Below are 18,167 nucleotides of genomic sequence, written 5' to 3'. Positions count from 1 at the left end.
AGCTTGCAAGTACAGAACAAAGAGTAATAACCTGGTGTTCTTCTCCTAGCATGAAATCTGTAGACATACTTGGAGCAGCATGGAGAACAGTCTCCAAAAAAGTAAAGATGGTATGAAGCAGCTGAAGAAACTGGCCTTCTCATGAATTAGACAGAATAAAATGTCTAGTTTGCCTAAGTCACTATGCAATAATATATGGGATGTTTAAATGATTACCAATTATCCCAATTAATTCTTTAGTCATGCTGCCTAAGAATAAAAGTGTTTTATAGTCATTTTTGGCAATGTTTAACAATTTAGAAAATATTAAATATTTACAACATATGATTATTCTGGGTCTACTATCTCATGTATAGTTTGGTTCCCATTACATGCTGCCTAAATAGTTTTCAGCTCTCTTCAAAACATTAATGGAAAAATCAGTTTGAATTGAATGGATGCATACAGTATGTGGATGGACAATTTTTCTTAGTGTAGCAAGTTTTATTAATGGAAAAATGTAATTAAGTAAAAAAAAAAAAATAGAAAAGGAGGACATAAGGAAAACATTTCAACAGTTTAGTCTGCTGATCACAATTAACCATTTATGAGTAGATTAACTATCTAGAGGCAGGGGATGGAAAGGCAGATCCAGTTTATGGTTATTGTAAATTCATTTTTTAAATTTGTTTTTATTTCTTTATTTTTTTACCCTGGTGACTGACCACACCCCACTTCAGTGGCTGTACAAACAGAAGGATACAAATGCCCAGCTCACTCTGTGGTCTATTAGTTTGCAGACTTTTGATGTTCGCCACCATTCTGGGGATACACACACCAATGCTGACATTCTATCCCATCTGGACGAGCCTGGCTTAGACAGTCACTTTGCCCACATTGGTGGGCAAAACTGAAGGTGGAATGTAAAATTTCTAAACTCTTTAGGGACTCCCTCCAACGGGATGATACACCAAAGAGTGTCCCGAAGCGCAATCACCATGTCTATAGAAGACTGTTTATCCATTGCCAGGTCAACTGCAGGCTCACAGCGCTTCAGTGGCTCCCTGCTATGTGGTCGTGCTATAAGCGCCTGTCGTCAATGGGTGATGCAAGGAACATTATAAATGCAAGGAACAGTATTACTTGGCCACTAACCTGGCCATGACCCTGCCTGACTGCTGTGTTTGTGTATAGGAGAGCAGTAGATCCCGCTACAATAAATAACCATGCTGTTACTGTTTCAAGCCGAATAAAGCTGATTTTGCTAAAGTACTGAGACTCAGCCTCGTGTTTTGGGTTGCAAGACAGGGACTTACGCATCACAATATATATGATGCCATAATTGAATGAATTTTTAAACACAAGGAAAAGGATTGAGTTTAACTAAAGGGTTAACTAAACTTAACTTAAAGCTGAAAGTGCAAGAGGTCTCTGCCCCGTCTTACAGAAACTACCAGCGTCAATTTCCAAGGTCAGAAATGAGGTAAATGAGTAAGTAAAACCCATTCAGAAAGTGGGGATAAACTGGTGGGAAATCCCATACACCCCTCCTATGAAGCTGTGCTAAGATCAATAGCACAATCCATAAAATACCCCTCTTAATGAAGTGGCATTCAGAATAATAGGAAAATCAACGTGAGTTAGAAATTACTGGTGCCATTAGTCAAGATTAAAGGTAATTGGTAATAAAGTTCCGCATATTAAGAGTCATATGACATAATGTGTTAGATAACATGATGTACAGTGGAACCTCGGTTCACGAACGTCTCGGTACACATACAAATCGGTTTACAACCAAAAAGTTCGCCAAACTTTTGCCTCGGTTCACGACCACACACTTGGTATACGAACAAGCCAGTTTCCCTTTCGGTTTGTACGTGTTCAGTCTCTCCCTGTGCATTTCCTGCGCAGCGAGCAAGAGAGAAAGAGTGCAACACACACACGAGAGAGACACACACACACACACAAGCACGAGAGAGAGACACACACACATAGGCAGCGCGAGAGAGAGAGACGCACACCCACAGGCAGCGCGAGAGAGAGAGAGAGACGCACACACGCAGGCAGCACGAGAGAGAGAGACGCACACACACAGGCAAGAGAGAGAGAGACACACACACACACACACACAGGCAGCACAAGAGAGAGAGACGCGCACACATGCAGGCAGCGCAAAAGAGAGAGAGACGCACACACACACACATAGTCAGTGCGAGAGAGAGAGAGATGCACACACACAGGCAGCGCGAGAGAGAGAGAGATGCACACACACACACACACACAGGCAGCGCGAGAGAGAGAGAGATGCACACACACACACACACACTCACATAGGCACCGCGAGAGAGAGAGACACACGCACACACACAGGCAGCGCAAGAGAGAGAGAGAGACGCACACACACACACGCACACACACACACACAGGCAGCGCAAGAGAGAGAGAGAGAGACGCACACACACAGGCAGCGCGAGAGAGAGTGACACACACACACAGGCAGCGCGAGAGATAGAGAGAGACGCACACACACACAGGCAGCGCGAGAGAGACGCACACACACAGGCAGCGCGCGCGAGAGAGAGAGACGCACACACACAGACACGAGAGAGAGAGAGACACACACACACACGCACACGCACACACACACAGGCAGCGCGAGAGAGAGACGCACACACACAGGCAGCGCGAGAGAGAGAGACGCACACACACACACACACATAGGCAGCGCGAGAGAGAGTGACACACACACACACAGGCAGCGTGAGAGACAGAGCTGGACGCATAAGGTAGGAAGGCAGTTAAAGAATGCACTGGGCTTGATTTTGTTTTCATTTCTGTTTACAGCGATCGGTTCGTAGCCTGCATTGTTGCAATGTTACTTTTCTTGGTGGTTTATTAAATTATGGATTATTTCAAATGTTCATTTTTTTCCCTGTGTTTAAAACTCATTAAAAAAAAAAGTGTTTTAAGCCAGCGGTTGGTAGCGCTATAGTGCGAATTATTGCAGTGTTAGTTTTCTCTGTTGTTCAAGGTTTTCTCAGTGTTATTCAATGTTTTTACATTTAGTTTACTATTACGCTGTGCATTCTATGGTTTATTTAACTATATGTGTGCTTAAAAACTTAAAAAAAATATATATTTACATAAAGTTCGTATGGTCTGGAACGGATTCATTGTATTTACATACAATCCTATGGGGGAAGTTGCTTCGGTTCATGACCAAATTGGGTTATGACCAGAGTTTTGGAACGAATTATGGTCGTAAACCGAGGTTCCACTGTAATCAGAAGAAAGTTGTAAAAGCAGATGAATTGTTTAATACTTGATTGCTCACTCCATGGACTGAAACATGCACATAACTCTTCAAATAAAGAAATTTTCTTCATTTTCATCTGGGCTCCATCACTGCCTTCTTTGAAGATAGAGGACAATTTCATCCACAACAATTTTAAAACTGGAATAAACACAAAATTCAATTCAAAACCTGGCAAACACTCAGAAAATGCAGTTTACTGTAGAAAGGTACAAAGTGGTAGGCACAGAAAAAGAAACATAACCAGCAGATGGGTGACATTGTCTTACAGGATACAATCTCTGAAAAGATTTTGAAGGATTTACATTGATGCAGTGTTCTCATCATCTAAGCAATGTGCAAATAAAATGTAAGGTTATATTAATAAACTGCCCAACATAAGTCAAAAAACTAATTACACTTCATATAATGTGCTAGTGAGACCGTATCTTGAGTGCTCAATGCAGTTCTGGTCATCACACTACACAAAAACAAAGCATCTCTGGAAACTATATAGACAACATAAGCAAGTGCACCCCACAGTTAAAGGGCTGGTCCCACACTGACAGTTGTAAGAAATTAAACCTTTTTACTCTTGGCCAGAGAAATCTGCATAAGGAATTAAGAAGTCTTCAGAATTGTCAAAGGCACCATTAAATTTGATCCAGCAGAATTACAGTAAGTCATTTAAATACAGAACCACATACACAAACGCAAAGGTGGAAATAAAGGGAAAGGCATTTACAATGGCAGCCAGGGAGCACTTATCCAGAGAAAGGGTTGTCAGAATCTGGAACAAACTACAAATATATGCAAAGGAAGCTGAAACCTTGATAACTTTTAAAAACAATCTGAGGGAGATGTTGGAACAATTTAGTTTTCAGCTAACCAAACAAGTTTGAGTGACTTAATGACTCTCTTGTTTCAGAAACCACTAATTTTCCTATGTAGCAATACGATTTTGAATGTGTGCCATGGATACATTTAACTAATATGGATAATTTAATTCAGAAGATGCTCAGGTGACTTCCAAATAGTTGCCTGGATAGTGAGATTCTTATAAATTGGCACAAAGAGGAATCTCATAAAGATTTTGTGTGGCAGGCCTGCATACTTGTACAAAACCTCCCAGCAGGGAAAAGTGACACCAAATGCTGCCAGTGCAAATTAGCAAGTCCCTTAATAGCCTGTGGAATTCAATAATGACAACTCTCTCCCCATGGAGCACTAAACACTGATACAGTTGATACTTACACAGACCTCAAATTCTCAGTTTTCACATTCACCACTTGCAAAATGTGATCACTAGAGCAAGGGGGACTTTTTTAATTAAAAAAAAACACAATTAAATGTACAGACAACTGGATTATTACAATAAGTTAGCTTTAATATTGGGCTTAATGCAAAATACCATAAGGTCATATGCATAAGTTATTCTTCAGAAGTTTCTATCATAATTTCCTGTACTACAAAATGGCTAACAATTTCAAAATGGAGCCCAAAACAACATATTCCTGTGGTCAGGTGAAGTTTACTTAATCACCAATTTACTAATTTAATATTCGTAACAGTTCGTAACATTTTGTAATATTCATAACATTTGGTGTAATCACTGATTCACTAATCTAAATTCAATGTGTTTATATTTTGAATCATTCTCTTGGGTTTATGCCTGAAATCTGTGTTTTGTTGAGGTGAACCAGATCTTCATATTAATGGAACCAATACTGTAGTATGTGTGTATATGTCTATTTATTTATTGATTGAGCTTCTGTAAAGTCACACATTTCCTCTTAGGACAAATAAAGTTCTATCTATCTAGCTTCAGTAAAAAGCCAAGTTTCCCATTTGGGATAAATAAAGTTCCATCTACCTACACAGTTGCCTACCTATAGTTGTTCATTGTAGTAGCTTATCAAACTAGACGAGTTTCTCTGTATGTTGCTGCATTCATTTTACAGTCTATCTTCACAATCTTCCAGATCCTACTGCGTGATGCTGCAACCACCATTCTTCACATACATTTTTAATAAACTGCAGTGTTTGAAAACGTCTAATGGCCAAAAAGCTGAATTTTGGTCTCATCAGATCATAGAACCTTCTTCCAGCTCACTTCAGAGTTTCCCGTCATGTCTTTTTAAACAGTGGCTTTCTCGTTTCCATTTTCCCATAAGATGCAACTGGTGAAGCACAAGACAACAGTTGTTTCAAACAGTCTTTCCTGTTTTACCCACTGTAGCTTGTATTTCCTTCCGGTCTCTGTGTGGTCTCCCTTTAAAGAAATCTGTTTTGGCTTTAATATTAAAGAGTCCCACGTCAAAATACCCAAATTAAATCCACTGTGATTCAATATTGTGTAACAGCAAAATGTGATAACTTATCTATGTATGTGTGTATGTGTGTTAAGACTGTTTTCATTAGGGGTGACACATTGCTTAGCGTTACTCCATTTCACATCCCACCCTTGGCAGTATCCATGTGGAGTCTGCATGGGGTTTTCATTGGATAGTCCAGTTTTCTACTCACACTCCAAACTGAAAGACTATGACCCAGTATCTGTATAAGGGATCCTCTCAATGGATTTTCATCATTTTTGGTCAGGTCAGGTCAGGTCAGGTTGGAGAGCATTCACCAGTACAGCACGTTGCTGCACCCATCACATGATGAAACAGCTTGGGATCCTGGTTGGCAACCCCCCAGGCAGACACACAGTCCAGTCCCACCCTCTAGAAATGACCATCTATGTTCCACAGTCAGGTGTTACGTGTGTGTCTTCTTGGCCTGGTTCAGCTGGTCAGGTCCTCAACAATGAGGATCCTGTGAGCCGGATCACACTCGGGGAATTATGCTACATGGCCATACTACCATAACTGACACTCCGTCACGATGCAGGTAATATGTCTCATTTGGGACAATGTGAGCAACCACTCATACAACACAAAGTCAAACCAGTGGTACCCAACGATTCTCTGAAGAGACATAGTACAGAAGGAGTTTTAATTGAAATATACATAGATGAATTTCTGGAAGGTGAGTTCAGTATTTGATGTGCTTGCAAAACCCCATTACAATATGAAGTACAATTTGTCTCTTACTTTCTGCTTTAAACAGCCCAAAAAAACAGAAGCTGGATATTACCATGTTCAGTTAATAAGAATGTTTCCATTATTAGAGCGAAATTTAAAACTATAATTCTAAATTTCCCATTAAAGTAAATTACTTAGATCAGTCTATTTTATTTCTCAATCAAATCCACATGGGATGTAAAAAAACAAACAGGAACCAGTCCACTGCCATTGTAAAAGAGCAATTATACTGTAGTTAATGAAAGCTAGAAAAGTGGGGGAAAATATTAGGCAGGCTTTGGGTAGACATGAACTCCAGTGCTTTTGGTCAGAATTAAATTACATATAGTTTTACACAAGCATTAGAAGAAAAGTTCACCCAGACAATGGGACATATACGGGCTCCATGTAGACACTAACTGGGCAGCAACCCAAACTTAGTGTTCTTAGCTCTTCTTCAGCTGTGATTAAAGCAGCAATAAACACTGTGTTTCTGGGCCAACTTTCAATTAACTAATTACAATTAAGCTGTGAGCACTATAAACATTTACCTAAAATGATTATTATTCCTCACTTCTTAAAAAAAAAACTCTTCTACTCTAATGGATTTGATAGAAGGTATTTTTATCTGTCTTCCTGCTTCAAATCATAGAGAGCTCTGGACAATATCATTAACAATAGAATTACCAGCGCCTACGAAAAAACTTGTAGATCCGTCCCACCTTAAATCACTTCTTAAATCCGTTCGCACCTCTCCGCCAGCGTCCTTTGTCCTCTAAATGTGCAGATAAAAACAAGTTGCAAGCAGCCGGCTATTCCATTCCCCCCACCAACTTAGAATGTGCACAAACTTCTCCCAGCTCATGCCTTGATTGATTATCTGGGAGTGAAGTGGAGCTTTAGAGTGGAAATAATAGATCATTATTTGGAACACACGCATTTCATGTGTGTTCCGTTTCTACAGTAATCTGTGTACAGTAATCCCTCCTCCATCGCGGGGGTTGTGTTCCAGAGCCACCCGCGAAATAAGAAAATCCGCGAAGTAGAAACCATATGTTTATATGGTTATTTTTATATTGTCATGCTTGGGTCACAGATTTGCGCAGAAACACAGGAGGTTGTAGAGAGACAGGAACGTTATTCAAACACTGCAAACAAACATTTGTCTCTTTTTCAAAAGTTTAAACTGTACTCCATGACAAGACAGAGGTCACAGTTCCGTCTCACAATTAAAAGAATGCAAACATATCTTCCTCTTCAAAGGAGTGCATGTCAGGAGCAGATCATGTCACAGAGATAGAGAAAAGCAAACAAATCAATAGGGCTGTTTGGCTTTTAAGTATGCGAAACACCGCGCAACAAAGCTGTTGAAGGCGGCAGCTCACACCCCCTCCGTCAGGAGCAGACAAAGAGAGAGAGAGAGAGAGAGAGAGAGAGAGACAGAGTTTGTTGTTCAAGCAAAAATCAATACGTGCCCTTCGAGCTTTTAAGTATGCGAAGCACCGTGCAGCATGTCGTTTCAGGAAGCAGCTGCACAAAAGATAGCAACGTGAAGATAATCTTTCAGCATTTTTAGACGAGCGTCCGTATCGTCTAGGTGTGCAAACAGCCCGCCTGCTCAATCCCCCTACGTCAGGATCAGAGAAAGTCAGCGCAAGAGAAAGAGAAAAGTAAGCTGGGTAGCTTCTCAGCCATCTGCCAATAGTGTCCCTTGTATGAAATCAACTGGGCAAACCAACTGAGGAAGCATGTACCAGAAATTAAAAGACCCATTGTCCGCAGAAACCCGCGAAGCAGCGAAAAATCCGCGATATATATTTAAATATGCTTACATATAAAATCCGCGATGGAGTGAAGCCACGAAAGGCGAAGCGCGATATAGCGTGGGATTACTGTAAACACATTTTTAAAACAGAAATTTTTTTCATATTCTAGTAGTAAATAACAAAATGTAGGCATAAACTATATAATGTATGAAGCCTGAAGTCCAAATATCAAAGAAACACTTTCACAAAAGGTACAAATATAACAGAACAAGTGCGCTTTTATTCAAATATATAACTGCTGTGGCCCAACATTATCAGCTGCTGACTGGGAATCAACAGGTCACGAGTTCGATCCCACACGACTCCGTTTTGAGAAGTGAACTGCTCTTATTCTTACTATTTTAGAATAAAAACATACATTTGATTTCAGTCTGTATCAGCCGGTGTAACTTATGATACTTGTGAAGGTTAGCTTTTTTTTTATTCAGTTTCATTCTCTTCATTCTACCCTACCCCCCTCCCCATCTGACTATGCTGTTTTCACATAAAGACGCGCTATAGCTTGACTGTTATTTATTTGGATCACATAAAGACGCGCTATAGCTCGAATGTTATTTATTTGGATCACATAAAGACGCACTATAGCTCGCATGTTATTTATTTGGATCACATAAAGACTCGCTATAGCTCGCATGTTATTTATTTCGCCAACGCTACACCTTCCAGATCTAAACACTAGCGTGGTGTATGTGCCCAAAAAAAGTCTAACTGCATTCTCGTACCATTGCTCGCGTACTAAAGTGTCACCAGGTATGTTCTGTGAAATTACACGTGTAATTTGTGAGCATGCCCTTGACGATCAAACAGAGGAAGCTCTGCAGTTCAGTTGTGACTTTATGCTGTAGATCTGGCTCTTACATACAAAGGACGGTGCATGTTCCCAAAACATTAACATATATATGTTACTTACATAAAAGCCAGATCTAATGTTATTTATCTATTTACCTTGAGTTATTTACTTACATGAGGAGGGTTCTACATCGGATCAAGAATGTACTTTTGCCATAGCTGTACTTTGTATATGTACATGGGAAGCTCTAAATGAAATACTAAATCAAATTCCTGCACTTTTCATCACAGCAGCTGTCCAAGATGAAAAGAGTGGCCCATTAGCTGCACTCATTTGTCGCTGTGCATTTTTCTTGAGCAAATTTTTCACCTTCCTCTTTTGTTGGTGCTCATTTGTTTGCGCCATTTTTTCCTGTGCCATTTTGTCCATGCTCTGTGTCAGAAATGGCTACGGGTAGGGGGTATAAAAACCACACCAAATTAAACAGTCACATGAACTCTGAGTTGGAAGTGGAATCAGTGGCAAGGAATGAATTGATGGGGAAAAGAAAGGCTAATATACTGAGAGAAGTGTGGTTGTAACATGGGATGTAAGTAGAGAGTGCTACACTTGGCTTGTGGAAGTGTGAACCAGGCACCCCACAAAGCAGACAGGGCCCACTTCTTGTTTATGTTGTTATAATTATTACACTTAACAAAATTTTGAATAGGTGTAATAAATTTTTCCTGCTAAATCTATGTCTGTATTCAGGGGGATTTAGTGCCATGGAACATTTCTGACTTCTTATTTTTACTCTACACAGCTTCAGTAAATAAGTATATTTTATTTTGTTATTATTTATCAATACCGTTTTGTTTCATTTATGGGTGCTGCCATGTCGTCAAGGCACTGCTCCCAGGTGCCAGAGGATGTCACATTTTTGAATGTCATAGCTTTGGGCACACTTCTTTTTGAATTCTGATTTCTGAAATCTTCAGCTTTCCACTTTGGTTACCATCTGTAAGGTTTTGTTATGGTTTGGGAACATAATGAATGTCTTTTGATTGGTTACTGACTTGTTTATAACTTTTTGACTATGTTCACCTCCTTGTCCATTGCTTTCATTCTTTCTCTTCTCAGCCTACAGGCAAAACATATTTAGGCCCCCCACAGGAAAACACACAAAAATACAATCTGGGATGCAGGTTGCTATTTACCAGAGACAAACAAATGCGAAAGTAACATCATTATTAAGTGGCACTACAAAACGCAACTTAAACCTCTCGGTCGCTCAGACAGCATTCATTTACCCAAGATTTGAACACCCGTGTGGACAGGGCCTAAAAGCTGAGTAAAGCAATTGGAGCATCCTGAATTAAAAACCCTGTCCTACTGTAGGAGCCTAACCCTGTGCCCATATTTATCAAGTGTTTCAGAATTACTCCTAGGAATTGCACTAGAAGTCTCACAAGAATAAGAATTTGTCCTAGAACATGAGAAGTAGTTAAATTGTGTTCCATACTTACTCCCAGTGAGGAGTAGGACTTCATCTTCCAGAGATGCATGGCGTGTCTCTCTCCATGATCCCCACTTTTATTCTGTGGGGCTCTATTTATCTAAACCCCCAAGAGTCTTCACATGCCTTATTTAACCTTCACAGGCTTGTAAAGTGTAAAGTGAATGTTCTAGGGGTTCCTGGAATACATGGTCATACACACCTGGGACAATGTGGTAACAATTTATTTGTGTACCATCAATCACAGCAACAACTCCAGGAAGACCACCAAGTTGCATTAATGTAACTTGCTTTAACATTAACAATACAGTGGGGGGAGGAAAAGAGTGAGAAGAGGGGAGCAGTAGAGAACTGAATGAAAAAGTGGTCAGACGTGTGTAGAGGAGTGACATTTGCGGGAGTGCAGTTGTGTGAGAAAACGAGGTCAAGTAGATTGCCTTGGGAGTCGGTGGGGTGTGGAGCTGTGCATCATTGAAGGAGGAAAGAAGAGCAAGAAAGTCAGGAGCAGGAGGGCTGTCCAGGTGGATGTTCAGCTTATCAAGGAAGACCCTGTGCAACCCGGGAGGGCAATAAACAACAATAATGGTCATGATAATTGTAAAGGAGACAGTAATAACATGGTATTCAAAAGTACTGATGTTGCATGCATTACACAGAGGAGTGAATTTTGAGCTCTTAGACATAAGGATACCTGTCCCTCCACTCTGACTAGTAGAGCGGCAGGAGTGAGAGAAGTTCTAGACCGAGGAAAGTGTTGTCGGAGTCACTGTGTTTTCTGATCAAATCAATGTTTCTGTCAGAGCCACCACTTGTAGAGCTCTTTGGGTGGTGAAAGTTGGATTTAAGTCTGCTTTGTTGATCACAGACTGGCAGTTCCAGAAGCCAAAGGAGAAGAGAATATCTGAAGTGGTGGCTTCACACAGTGGATGAAGGCTGTCTTGGTTTCTTTCTCTCCTGCTAATGGGGCGAGAGAAATGTCTTGTGTTACTAACAGGAATGTACTATTGACACATGCTGAAGACAACATTGAAAGGAAAGCAGAACACAGTACCTTGGTCAAGTAGGAGTGTCCATTTCCTTGTGCGGTGTCCATGCTTGGTGGGCTTGCATAATTAGACTTGTGGTCTTTACACAAGTAATAGTTCATTGAAATGCTTTCAAGACATTCTTTGACACACAATGCTTTTTTTATCTGATTAAGATACTGAGATTATGTAGCCATTAGCTACCTGAATATACTTGATGAACTCAAGGTCCTAATCTGATTTTTTTTAACATCTACAGTATGCTGTTCTTATATCAGGTTAACTGCAGGCTCTAAACTGGACTGTTAAGAATCGTTGGGCATACGCGTGCCCTGTAATGGACTTGTGCCACAGTCAGGAAAAAGAATGGAATGATATTCCTATTTCTTTTATGCAACCATAAAGCTTTCAAATATTAAAGAGAAACCGATAAGCACAGCAATATGAGGGATAGCCAAAAAGCCAAGTAGGTATCTTGGTTAAGTGGCCTTTCTGGATATTATGTGAGTAGAAAGCTTAAAATGATTACCCAGCTGCTATCCTTGCAGAAATGTAAAGAGCAGATATGAAATTGCTTTTTCATTCCTTTGCTGTCAGCACACCAGTGACCCATGTAACAAGGCACACTGTGACGATATACTTGCACTTCTTTTGACTTTCTTTCCTTCAGTCTATTAAGTAAAATACTGGGGGATCGAAAGTTTGCACACCCCTGCTGTTACACTTTCCCATAAGTTTAAAAATTAACTTCGCTTTACATTATTTTTTTTTCATTTAGCAGGAATGTCTTTTATAGTTAATTTTACTTTATTATATTTTGATACAGTATTGCTCTCCAGTTGCTATAATAACTCGCTTAGCTGAAACTAGAGACAACCATAAGAAAAATGTTTTCAAACGCCCCATAAACCCACTTCCTTTAAGTGGTAAAATGGCACTAGCCCATGCCTTTTCTCTAAGTAGAAAATCAAAACCTGCTGAAGTGTCCAGTAGAATGATGCCTGATAGCTTTCATTGTGCACACTGCTTCTCTCTGCCCTTCCCCCTTTTCCCTTCCCTGCTGCTCCAACTCAGCACTTCAGATCAACAATTAATAAACTGATATACTCTCAGTCCCCAGCCAAATGTCCAATTTCATCACTTCACCACCCTTTACTGCATACTCAGAAAGGGAAACAATCTGATATAGACATTAGCTTCTCATTGGTCAGGAAGTGGAAACAAGGGCCCTGGAGAGTCTGAGGTGTAAGATGTGTACTTTGATTGTGCCACTTGTGTTACCACTGTTCTCTTGTAATCGAATGTGGTTAACAACCTTAAAAAAGCTCCCCTGGCATCTAGAGATTTTCTTTTATATTGAAATGAATGTTGCGCAGCAATGAGCTCAGCATGAATGGGATACTTTTAATTAACAAAATATTTTTACCTTTCGCCACAATTAGACAACTCTTGCTATATATAGTGCATTTCTCTAGTGAATGCAATAATTTACATAAACGTATTTAGACCCCAACTTCTGAAAACGCCAACTCAGTACTGCTGGTGAAAAGACTAACTTTTGACAACATAGACTTTACTCGCGCTTTTATTTGTTCATGCTTGCTAAGCCCTTCCCTTGTTGGATCATGCTCATTACAATGTTTCATTCCCTGATTGGTTGTGGCAGAAAGCTATATTCCCACATGTCATGTGTTTTCACTCGTTTAAGTGTGGATAATGAAATTTGTGTAAACAATGTGAAAATGCTACTATGTTTTCATTATAAAAACATTCCTAAAGGAAAATGTAGTAGTGTGGATGTAGCCCTGGATTTGTAGCCTATAATAATAATAATAATAATAATAATAATACATTTTATTTACATAGCGCCTTTCCCATGCTCATGGGCAGGCCCCCTATCAAGGTTTTTTGAATAAAATAATTAATGTAACAATATTAGTATTTGATTTACTAGATGTCTTTTCCTTTTAATTCAGGATTTGGTATTTGAACGTTTTGTGTTTTGGGAATTCTTCTTTTAATGTGTTTCTGTGAATTTGATTAAGGAAAATGTTTTGCTTTCTGTGATCTTACGACCCTAAGGGTTCTAAAATTTACTTAAATTTACTTGTCTGTTTTCTTATTTTAATAATTTTTGTTTTTTCTTTAAGCTGGTATTTTTAGCTAACAAATACAGTATATTCTTAGTTTATTCTACACATTTAAGAAAAGTGTCTTGTTTTAGTTTATTGGTTGTTTAATTACCAAGACTCATTTTGCTTTATTGATACTTAAGTTTAAAAATTATCTTTAAATCTCTGAAGCGTCGTCTTATTATTTTTTCCTTTCACATAATACTATGACAAACACTGAATAATTAAAATTACTGTAGCAAGCAATTTATGAAGCTTCACCAGTCATAATACTTAGAATCCTTCATTTTCTTTTTTTTTTTAAAACTACCAAGTCTAGGATTATTTCATTACTTATTTATTCTTTTGCATCTGTTATTTTGATTTGGCTGAATCTTTTGATTTGGGGTTTATGAGAAGGGACCTGAATACTGTTGATCTAGATGATGTCATCAATTCATACTCCCAGTGCATGATGGGAGAATTACAGAGGCAATGGATGACACAATGCTCTCAAAATGGCAGCAGCAGTTACAAAAACAAAATGGCGTCAAAAATAATGTTAATAAATTAACAACTAAGGTACTCAAACAATACATAAACAACAAAATTTGATTCTCTGGGCACGAAAACCATGGAATAAATGTATGGATGATTTTGTAAAATTAATCTGTTATGTGCTAAGGGGTTTTTGGTATTATTGCACTTAAATTACATACTCAGAAATAAACAGCTGTTATTCTGCTTATGTAAAAAAGGAGCTGTAAATGGCTGCACAGAAGTGAGTACACACTCACATTTTTAAAAGAAAGTATGTTGTTTACACCAATATCAACTAAGTGAAACACACAAAAAATGTGAGCTTTAGGGATTTCGTGTCAAAAAGATGGATTTAACAGTACATAACCAAGACATTTTATGATGCATAACCCTGCAATCAAATTTTTGTTGTGGTGGTCTAGTATGTCAGGTTTAGATGCCATAGCCCTGTAAAGTTAGACTGTTTGGGACAAGGTGTCTCTCTTTTTGGAAACATTTAGTCTCTTGCACCTAAACAATCTTTCAAAGCAAGTATTCTATTGCAGTTATATACTTTTTTATTTTTTAGAAAAACAAGTGCAATTAGGAATGGTATAAAAACTATCACACAGCACTGTCTAACCCTTAAGTGTATAGGGTGTGGGGATCATACCATGAACAAAACACTAGCTGAAACAACTTTATTTTCTTCAGGTGTTTGCGACACAGTGACATGAGCAGCATGTTACAGGGACATTTGATCGAAGGGGAAGGCAGCAGATATAGCATCCTGTTTTTGTTTTCTCTAACAAAGGGACTTTACAGATAAATACTGATATTTAATGATGAATAATGAATGAAGAAAAATAATAATGAACTAGCTAAGCATAACATTTGGAGGCTCTGTGCTCAGGAAGTTGAATTTACATTTAAAATGGCTTTCTTCTAATCTCTTAAAGGAAGTGGAGCAAAAGTAGTTGCCTTTTGCTGTGTGTCAGCTGGAGTGTGGAAGATTTTGGATTTCAGGAAGTCCTGGTGAAAGTACAATATACTTCCATATTTTAGTTACCAATAGTTACAGTAAAAATAAAAACTAATAAACAGCACAGCATAAAGAAAATCAATAATATAAAAAGCATGCCATCATACCTCACAATGTTGATGAGTCTTTAGAATTAATGCTGTTCCATTGATCTGTTTTTAACTAAACAATACCACCATTTGACTACACAATACCACCATCCCCTACCTGAACCTACCACTTGTTAGCTAAGCTATTTCTACCAGCTATCTCTCAACTGTTAACTCATTGGACCAAGGGAAAGTTACAGCCTATGACTATCTCAGGGTACTCTAAAATAAGCTGTGGTAAAGTGAGGTCTGCGGCCGATTACCTCCTTATAAAATAAATAATCGCCATGCTCGCATCTTTGTGTGGGGGATCATGGTAATGTGGTGAGAGCAGTTCCCATGCGCAATGCGGGAACGGGTGTCCCTGCACTTAGTGCACAGGTGCAGGATTGCCCACAATCCTCATTAGTGCTGGGAGCTGCTGATTGCCTACAGCTGTGCCACGTCCCCACTTTTAAAAAGGGAAGCATGATTTTGAGACAGAAAAAAGGAAAACAGAAGAAGTGAAGAGAATTGAGGTTAAAGAGAAAGCAAGAGTAGAAGGTTTTTATATTGGTTTGAGGTAGCTGAAGATAATGGGCAGGTAGCTGGGAAGAGAGCCCCTGGAGAGAAGTGTGTGGCTGACACTTGCAGGGGTTGAACTGGGTCACTCCAGTTGAACACGTCTGAGGAGCGGGAGTGACCAGGAGCATGAACGACTCGCCACAGAAGACCAGAAAGGCAGCGGGGGTCTTGGAGGCATGGGAGGAGGGCCCCAATGTGAGCGCCATTGCTGTTGGGGACCCAAGCCTAGGTCCAGAGAGGGAGCCTTACCGTAGCCATGGGATGGCAGGGACCCGGACCTGTGGTAGGTGAGCTGTGCCTGTTGTTAGGGCAAGTCCTTTGCTGCAAGGCCCATACGGGATAAGCAGAGGAGCCACCAGTTATAAGATCAATGCACTGGGCTTTTAAAGAGGACACTTTCCTGGCAGCTGAGTTTTAACCTCGTTTTTAATGGATTGTTTAAATGATTTTATCCTCCACAAATTCATATTTTTAACTGGATTATTTATTTACTGAACTTTCTTGAAGCACTGAACTTTTTAGACACTTGTTTTGTTTATTTATTTAATTTTTTTTTAATAAAAGCACTGAGCACTTTGCACCTTCCCCTTGCTTCATGTGGTGTCTGCATTTGCCAAGCTCATCCCTTGGAAATGTTATGGGAGGCAACAGGTTCAAGTGGCTCCAAGTGGCACCCAGTAGCATGGAGCTGACCCGCACCATCACATAAGCACTTTGTGGGTTCCAGATGCCATCAGTAACCCTTTTGCACAGAGCTGTACCTGGTGAGGGCCTGACTGGCCATTCACCCCAGTACCTCCTGAAGCCCCCCAACCCCCCCCCCAATAGTAGGATTAGTCCTTTGCAACTGAGGGTAACTCAATAATATTAACACCCCCTATTGGCTGTAAATGCAATTGCTACACTCCATTTACAGTATAACAGACAGATAGATAAAAATGAAATGAACATATAATATAGGTATAATATAGGAAAATAGGTATATGAGTTATACTACTTATTACAGGATGCAATATTTAACATTTTAAGACATTAACAACCAGTTATTTTATTGAATAGTGTTTGGCTTGTTTGAGTCAAATTCAATAACTTTAGCAAATTTGTGGTTTAAATCAATAATAATTTGACAAACAAGAGGAGTTTGTTTAGCTAATAGCTAAACTGTCCCAAAATCTCATCCAGATACTTTTTAAAAGTTGTCAAGGTTTCTGCTTGAACTACATGCAGTTTGTTCCAGGTTTCCACAGCTCTTTGCATAAGTAGCTTTTACTCTTTCCTAAATATGCCTGATAATATACATTATTTTATTCTGTTTTCTAGGACTTAAAGTAAAGATAATTTATTATCTAGTGAAGTAAATCCTGTAATGGAATATTTTTTTTCATGTCCTCAAAGGCATAATAGAAAAATAAACTTATCTGAATCTACATCTTTGCTGGTGCTTTAAATAAAAAAATCAGAATCTCAATTCAGTTTCATGCTGATTTTTGGCAAACATTATTGCTATACAAAAGTTCAGTGAACATCATCCTGTCTTGTGTTGTATTTCAGTGTCTGTATAAAGATTGCTTTCAAGTGTTGCTGTGAACAGCTTTTTGGATGTCAGTGCATTTGTTAGTAGTTTGTGTTGATTTGATATATAGCCCCCTTCTTTCCTGTCTCTACATGTTCTTTCAGGCAGTTTAATCTCTCCCTCCTGGAAACCTAAGATTTATTGGTTTGAAACATTATGCATATACAGGATAAAGCTTTCGCTGTTGAATTCTGTAATATATGGTCATTACAGCAAATTGTTTAATGAAAAATGGCCATATCCTTGTTTTGCATAAGAGACAAATAACAAATTAAAATAAAAAATTAAAATAAAAAAAACTAAATTAAAAAGTCATTTAAACATAGGTCTAGTTAAAGAGTCCATATATTAATCAATCTTATACATATAAAAGAATATTGTTTTACTCTACTAAAGCACTGATACTGCACCTAGTAAAACAGAATATAATGGATGCATATTATAGAAGGACTTTGGCATAAGACAATTTTATTTGCTATTAATAAGAAACATCACTGATGCAAAATAACACAGATGTCAAACAAAAATCTATATACACCCAGTATTGCTACTTTTCGAATTATGTAATGTTTATATTTCACTTTAAAGAAAATTATCCTTTATACTGAGTTATTTTACATATAGCCGAACAACTACAAATTGTAGCTGTAATTTACTCAACATGATGATGCACTATGTCATATTGATATGTAAAAATGATTATCAGCCTACCCTTTAACAAGCTGAACATCCTGGGCAATCTACAAAGGGGTTCAATACTAGCTGTGCTATCTGGCTAAGACGGATTGAAATGTAAG

Source organism: Erpetoichthys calabaricus, chromosome 4, assembly GCF_900747795.2.
Source record: "Erpetoichthys calabaricus chromosome 4, fErpCal1.3, whole genome shotgun sequence".
Taxonomy (NCBI): domain Eukaryota; kingdom Metazoa; phylum Chordata; class Cladistia; order Polypteriformes; family Polypteridae; genus Erpetoichthys; species Erpetoichthys calabaricus.
The sequence above is the reverse complement of the archived record's forward strand: the minus strand, read 5'-3'. Positions refer to the sequence as shown.